A 7500-nucleotide genomic window follows, 5' to 3' on the forward strand; every position below is an offset into this window, starting at 1 on the left:
ACAGAGATAGAACAGTTTCGACTGGAACCAGAGTAACCGTATACACGGCACTGATGAGTAATAGATGCAGAGCCATCAGAATACAATGTATACAACCGTCCCTATACATGCTGAAAGACTCTGCACACAATGAGAACCACACGTCAGCCAGACACTCTTATCACACACTACTCTCTTATCACACACTACTCTCTTATCACACACTACTCTCTGCCTGTAACAGGCACACACACAATATCTAACCACCAGCATGGAAGAACATCCAGTGCATCCTCTCCGCCACATGACACAATCCACACTATCATTACCAGACCGGGAGGTCCACCCAGAAAACACAATATCCCACCCTTCCGACATCCGCACATTGCTCAGCTAAGCCACGAACACCCACACATGTCCTACACAGGGGTGCACCCAACATCACAATACTGCCTCCTGTCACAGCACACATTCAATGGCAGGAATGAAAGACACAGATCTGCCACAACCATGGAATTGGAGCGCCGCCTGTCATGAGCCAAAAGTGCATCCTGACGTGACAAATCAGATAATACCGCAGGCATCCAATTACGATAATCACTATCAACGAACCTGCCGCCGCCCCCCCCCCCCAATACACCTTTCCCTACAACAATGTGTATCTGAACCTACGCCATATTGTACCTTAACCTAACCTATATCGTACCTTAACCTAACCTATATTGTACCTTAACCTAACCTATATCGTACCTTAACCTAACCTATATCGTACCTTAACCTAACCTATATTGTACCTTAACCTAACCTATATTGTACCTTAACCTAACCTACGTTGTGCCTTAACCTAACCTACGTTGTGCTTAACCTAACCTACGTTGTGCCTTAACCTAACCTACGTTGTGCCTTAACCTAACCTACGTTGTGCCTTAACCTAACCTACGTTGTGCCTTAACCTAACCTACGTTGTGCCTTAACCTAACCTACGTTGTGCCTTAACCTAACCTACGTTGTGCCTTAACCTAACCTACGTTGTGCCTTAACCTAACCTACGTTGTGCCTTAACCTAACCTACGTTGTGCCTTAACCTAACCTACGTTGTGCTTAACCTAACCTACGTTGTGCCTTAACCTAACCTACGTTGTGCCTTAACCTAACCTACGTTGTGCCTTAACCTAACCTACGTTGTGCCTTAACCTAACCTACGTTGTGCCTTAACCTAACCTACGTTGTGCCTTAACCTAACCTACGTTGTGCCTTAACCTAACCTACGTTGTGCCTTAACCTAACCTACGTTGTGCCTTAACCTAACCTACGTTGTGCCTTAACCTAACCTACGTTGTGCCTTAACCTAACCTACGTTGTGCCTTAACCTAACCTACGTTGTGCCTTAACCTAACCTACGTTGTGCCTTAACCTAACCTACGTTGTGCCTTAACCTAACCTACGTTGTGCCTTAACCTAACCTACGTTGTGCCTTAACCTAACCTACGTTGTGCCTTAACCTAACCTACGTTGTGCCTTAACCTAACCTACGTTGTGCCTTAACCTAACCTAATTTGTGCCTTAACCTAACCTAATTTGTGCCTTAACCTAACCTAATTTGTGCCTTAACCTAACCTAATTTGTGCCTTAACCTAACCTAATTTGTGCCTTAACCTAACCTAATTTGTGCCTTAACCTAACCTAATTTGTGCCTTAACCTAACCTACGTTGTGCCTTAACCTAACCTACGTTGTGCCTTAACCTAACCTACGTTGTGCCTTAACCTAACCTACGTTGTGCCTTAACCTAACCTACGTTGTGCCTTAACCTAACCTACGTTGTGCCTTAACCTAACCTACGTTGTGCCTTAACCTAACCTACGTTGTGCCTTAACCTAACCTACGTTGTGCCTTAACCTAACCTACGTTGTGCCTTAACCTAACCTACGTTGTGCCTTAACCTAACCTACGTTGTGCCTTAACCTAACCTACGTTGTGCCTTAACCTAACCTACGTTGTGCCTTAACCTAACCTACGTTGTGCCTTAACCTAACCTAATTTGTGCCTTAACCTAACCTAATTTGTGCCTTAACCTAACCTAATTTGTGCCTTAACCTAACCTAATTTGTGCCTTAACCTAACCTAATTTGTGCCTTAACCTAACCTAATTTGTGCCTTAACCTAACCTAATTTGTGCCTTAACCTAACCTAATTTGTGCCTTAACCTAACCTAATTTGTGCCTTAACCTAACCTAATTTGTGCCTTAACCTAACCTAATTTGTGCCTTAACCTAACCTACGTTGTGCCTTAACCTAACCTACGTTGTGCCTTAACCTAACCTACGTTGTGCCTTAACCTAACCTACGTTGTGCCTTAACCTAACCTACGTTGTGCCTTAACCTAACCTACGTTGTGCCTTAACCTAACCTAGTTTGTGCCTTAACCTAACCTAGTTTGTGCCTTAACCTAACCTAATTTGTGCCTTAACGTAACCCATGTTGTGCCGTAACGTAACCCATGTTGTGCCGTAACGTAACCCATGTTGTGCCGTAACGTAACCCATGTTGTGCCGTAACGTAACCCATGTTGTGCCGTAACGTAACCCATGTTGTGCCGTAACGTAACCCATGTTGTGCCGTAACGTAACCCATGTTGTGCCGTAACGTAACCCATGTTGTGCCGTAATGTAACCCATGTTGTGCCGTAACGTAACCCATGTTGTGCCGTAACGTAACCCATGTTGTGCCGTAACGTAACCCATGTTGTGCCGTAACGTAACCTATAATATGCCTTAACCTAACCTATAATATGCCTTAACCTAACCTATAATATGCCTTAACCTAACCTATAATATGCCTTAACCTAACCTATAATATGCCTTAACCTAACCTATAATATGCCTTAACCTAACCTATAATATGCCTTAACCTAACCTATAATATGCCTTAACCTAACCTATAATATGCCTTAACCTAACCTATAATATGCCTTAACCTAACCTATAATATGCCTTAACCTAACCTATAATATGCCTTAACCTAACCTAAAGTGCGCCGTAACCAAAACTATATTGCGCCTTAACCTGACGCACGTTGTCGCTGAACCTGCTCTGTAATTGTTATGCAACTCGTTAAATTAGTGTAGTGTTGCCTAACCGCAACCCTCGCAATATAGTTCGCTACTCGCACTGCCCGGTCCCCTGTGTATCGCGTCATGTTAAACACCTTGCAGGTGTTGCTGACTTTCCACATGCTCCTGCTATACACTGTAATGTGGATAGCAGCAGGACGTACATGCCCCCCCCCCTTCCCCCCTGCCTTCGCAAGCTGGTCGGTGAGAAGTTTGCATGTTCAACGCCCTTCGCATGCCGACGTACTCAGCCTACGTTGTGGTACGGCCTGTCACCTGTCCGCCGATGTACGCAAAACCCACAAACTGTACTGCACATTGGTCCATATGTACTGAATGATACATCGTGGCACATGTGGCCGTATGACGACTGCGCCTAGCAACGGCGGACCATACAGTCCAAATATTGTGCACGCAGCTACGTGTCGTCTCCCTATAAGAGCTGGATTGCAGTGTGGTACGCCATACAGACGTGTGGGAGGAACGGACGCCCTGGATGGCGATCAGCATGAGCAGTCTGTTGATGTAGTGGAGCGTGTATTCGGACGTAGTCGTCTCTTCTCACACACCGTGATAGCATGTTGCACCGTGTTCCACATCTGCGACATGCTGCAGAGGCCGGCTGACAGTCGTTCGCGCAATGGACACCGCATACGTACGGGGTCGACCTTCCACGTGTTCTCTAGGCGTGCACATGTTGTTGCGTCTATGTGGGCAGACGTAGTGTGTTGTGACACCTGACACAGGCATGCAATACTCGTTGCAAATGGCGATGGACGTGTACGTTTGCTGGTGACGTTACGCAAATGAACAACTGGTAACCCGTTGTGGTGCGGTTGTTCTCGCTAGAGGTGAATCAGTGTTGGCGACGATCGGTCGAGCTATTAACCGGTTGTTTCAGGGATACCCACCATGCCCACGAACGTGAAAGGGGATCTGGGTGTGAGGCGATACGCGGCGGTGGCTGGGTGGGACCGTCCCCGGCCGGTGAGGGGGGGCCGCCCGGCGTGCTGGCAGCGCGGTGCGTGGGCGCACGCGCTACAGCCGGCTGGTGGGGGCGGCCAGTGGCAGGCGCGCCGGCCGACGGACGCGGCAGGCGGCGCAGCTACGCGCCGGCGCCCCCTGCTCGCGGCGCCTTGCGGCCAAAGTAGGTCCTCGCGGGCCCGGTGCGAAGCGCGGTGGCCATCTGCAGTGTGCTGGTCCGATTGAGGACTTTGTGCGCTGAGGATGCGCCGCCGCCCGGCGCTCGGCGCCGCGACGCCGTCTGCTGCTCGGTCGCCCCAGCGGTTCTCGCAGGTGGTTTGTATCGCAGCTGTGCGGACGTGTTGGCGCGTGCGCTGTGCTGGGAGAGTTCGCTTCGGCACCCAAGTGGGGCTTTTGTCCTTCTGTGGCGCCGGCGTTGGAGCTGCCGGTCACCGTAGGTGGCGCGTGTTGTCTCCCGCCGGCAATGCCACGACAGCACGCTCCCGGGCCTCTGTCGGCAGCGGCAAGCTCAGTTGGGAGCACGGGTGGTCGCACCTAAAGCGTCTACTCGCCTAACTCCGGGCGATTGCGCCTCTCTCGAACCCGACCAAGTACTTAGGACGGCGCTGCGCGCCGCCGGGACCTGAGAGGGTTTCGAGGTGTGTTGTGCAGGGGAGCTCAGCCTCCTCCTGTTTGCAGAATAATTGAGCGGACGCTTGCGTGTTCGCGCGGGCCCCCGGGACACACTCCCGGGCGGCCGGCTGCTCAGCTCTAGTTGACGCAGCTCCCTGGTTGATCCTGCCAGTAGTCATATGCTTGTCTCAAAGATTAAGCCATGCATGTCTCAGTACAAGCCGCATTAAGGTGAAACCGCGAATGGCTCATTAAATCAGTTATGGTTCCTTAGATCGTACCCACGTTACTTGGATAACTGTGGTAATTCTAGAGCTAATACATGCAAACAGAGTCCCGACCAGAGATGGAAGGGACGCTTTTATTAGATCAAAACCAATCGGTCGGCTCGTCCGGTCCGTTTGCCTTGGTGACTCTGAATAACTTTGGGCTGATCGCACGGTCCTCGTACCGGCGACGCATCTTTCAAATGTCTGCCTTATCAACTGTCGATGGTAGGTTCTGCGCCTACCATGGTTGTAACGGGTAACGGGGAATCAGGGTTCGATTCCGGAGAGGGAGCCTGAGAAACGGCTACCACATCCAAGGAAGGCAGCAGGCGCGCAAATTACCCACTCCCGGCACGGGGAGGTAGTGACGAAAAATAACGATACGGGACTCATCCGAGGCCCCGTAATCGGAATGAGTACACTTTAAATCCTTTAACGAGTATCTATTGGAGGGCAAGTCTGGTGCCAGCAGCCGCGGTAATTCCAGCTCCAATAGCGTATATTAAAGTTGTTGCGGTTAAAAAGCTCGTAGTTGGATTTGTGTCCCACGCTGTTGGTTCACCGCCCGTCGGTGTTTAACTGGCATGTATCGTGGGACGTCCTGCCGGTGGGGCGAGCCGAAGGCGTGCGACCGCCTCGTGCGTGCTCGTGCGTCCCGAGGCGGACCCCGTTGAAATCCTACCAGGGTGCTCTTTATTGAGTGTCTCGGTGGGCCGGCACGTTTACTTTGAACAAATTAGAGTGCTTAAAGCAGGCAAGCCCGCCTGAATACTGTGTGCATGGAATAATGGAATAGGACCTCGGTTCTATTTTGTTGGTTTTCGGAACCCGAGGTAATGATTAATAGGGACAGGCGGGGGCATTCGTATTGCGACGTTAGAGGTGAAATTCTTGGATCGTCGCAAGACGAACAGAAGCGAAAGCATTTGCCAAGTATGTTTTCATTAATCAAGAACGAAAGTTAGAGGTTCGAAGGCGATCAGATACCGCCCTAGTTCTAACCATAAACGATGCCAGCCAGCGATCCGCCGCAGTTCCTCCGATGACTCGGCGGGCAGCCTCCGGGAAACCAAAGCTTTTGGGTTCCGGGGGAAGTATGGTTGCAAAGCTGAAACTTAAAGGAATTGACGGAAGGGCACCACCAGGAGTGGAGCCTGCGGCTTAATTTGACTCAACACGGGAAACCTCACCAGGCCCGGACACCGGAAGGATTGACAGATTGATAGCTCTTTCTTGATTCGGTGGGTGGTGGTGCATGGCCGTTCTTAGTTGGTGGAGCGATTTGTCTGGTTAATTCCGATAACGAACGAGACTCTAGCCTGCTAACTAGTCGCGTGACATCCTTCGTGCTGTCAGCGATTACTTTTCTTCTTAGAGGGACAGGCGGCTTCTAGCCGCACGAGATTGAGCAATAACAGGTCTGTGATGCCCTTAGATGTTCTGGGCCGCACGCGCGCTACACTGAAGGAATCAGCGTGTCTTCCTAGGCCGAAAGGTCGGGGTAACCCGCTGAACCTCCTTCGTGCTAGGGATTGGGGCTTGCAATTGTTCCCCATGAACGAGGAATTCCCAGTAAGCGCGAGTCATAAGCTCGCGTTGATTACGTCCCTGCCCTTTGTACACACCGCCCGTCGCTACTACCGATTGAATGATTTAGTGAGGTCTTCGGACTGGTACGCGGCATTGACTCTGTCGTTGCCGATGCTACCGGAAAGATGACCAAACTTGATCATTTAGAGGAAGTAAAAGTCGTAACAAGGTTTCCGTAGGTGAACCTGCGGAAGGATCATTACCGACTAGACTGCATGTCTTTCGATGTGCGTGTCGTGTCGCGCAACACGCTACCTGTACGGCTCGCAGTAGCCGTGCGCCGCGTGCGGAACCACGCGTTCGTCTCAAAACTAACGGCAATGTTGTGTGGTACGAGCGCTGAAGCGCTGGAGCGGCTGGCCTGCGGCACCCGGCGCCTGGCGCCGGTTTTGAATGACTTTCGCCCGAGTGCCTGTCCGCTCCGGTGTGGAGCCGTACGACGCCCATCGGCCGTGAGGCCGTTGGACACTGAACGCTGGAACAGGGGCCGCCACACGCCTCAGTCCCGCCTATGCAACTGTCTTGAAAGAGATAGTGGAAACTATGAAAAGATCACCCAGGACGGTGGATCACTCGGCTCGTGGGTCGATGAAGAACGCAGCAAATTGCGCGTCGACATGTGAACTGCAGGACACATGAACATCGACGTTTCGAACGCACATTGCGGTCCATGGATTCCGTTCCCGGGCCACGTCTGGCTGAGGGTCGGCTACGTATACTGAAGCGCGCGGCGTTTGCCCCGCTTCGCAGACCTGGGAGTGTCGTGGCCGCCTGTGGGGCCGGCCGCGTCTCCTTAAACGTGCGATGCGCGCCCGTCGCCTGGCGGTTCGCATACCGGTACTTACTCGGTAGCGTGCACAGCCGGCTGGCGGTGTGGCGTGCGACACCTCGTACAACGACCTCAGAGCAGGCGAGACTACCCGCTGAATTTAAGCATATTACTAAGCGGAGGAAA

The 7500-nt window shown here is 51.5% G+C and overlaps 3 non-coding genes across 3 annotated transcripts in view; all 3 read left to right on the forward strand.

The window, feature by feature from the left end:
* The first annotated feature begins 4838 nt into the window (after positions 1 to 4838).
* On the forward strand, positions 4839 to 6747 carry LOC126476821 (small subunit ribosomal RNA). Its single transcript, XR_007587260.1, has one exon. It is a non-coding gene; the product is annotated as a small subunit ribosomal RNA (ribosomal RNA).
* Positions 6748 to 7098: 351 nt separating this feature from the next.
* On the forward strand, positions 7099 to 7253 carry LOC126476376 (5.8S ribosomal RNA). The gene has a single exon (XR_007586919.1). It is a non-coding gene; the product is annotated as a 5.8S ribosomal RNA (ribosomal RNA).
* Positions 7254 to 7441: 188 nt separating this feature from the next.
* LOC126476995 (large subunit ribosomal RNA) overlaps positions 7442 to 7500 on the forward strand; it is a 4222-nt gene continuing 4163 nt past the window's right edge. The window contains exon 1 of the ribosomal RNA XR_007587410.1: positions 7442 to 7500. This exon is cut by the window's right edge and continues 4163 nt beyond it. This is a non-coding gene — a ribosomal RNA (large subunit ribosomal RNA).

Source organism: Schistocerca serialis, chromosome 4, assembly GCF_023864345.2.
Source record: "Schistocerca serialis cubense isolate TAMUIC-IGC-003099 chromosome 4, iqSchSeri2.2, whole genome shotgun sequence".
In the NCBI taxonomy this organism is placed as follows: domain Eukaryota; kingdom Metazoa; phylum Arthropoda; class Insecta; order Orthoptera; family Acrididae; genus Schistocerca; species Schistocerca serialis.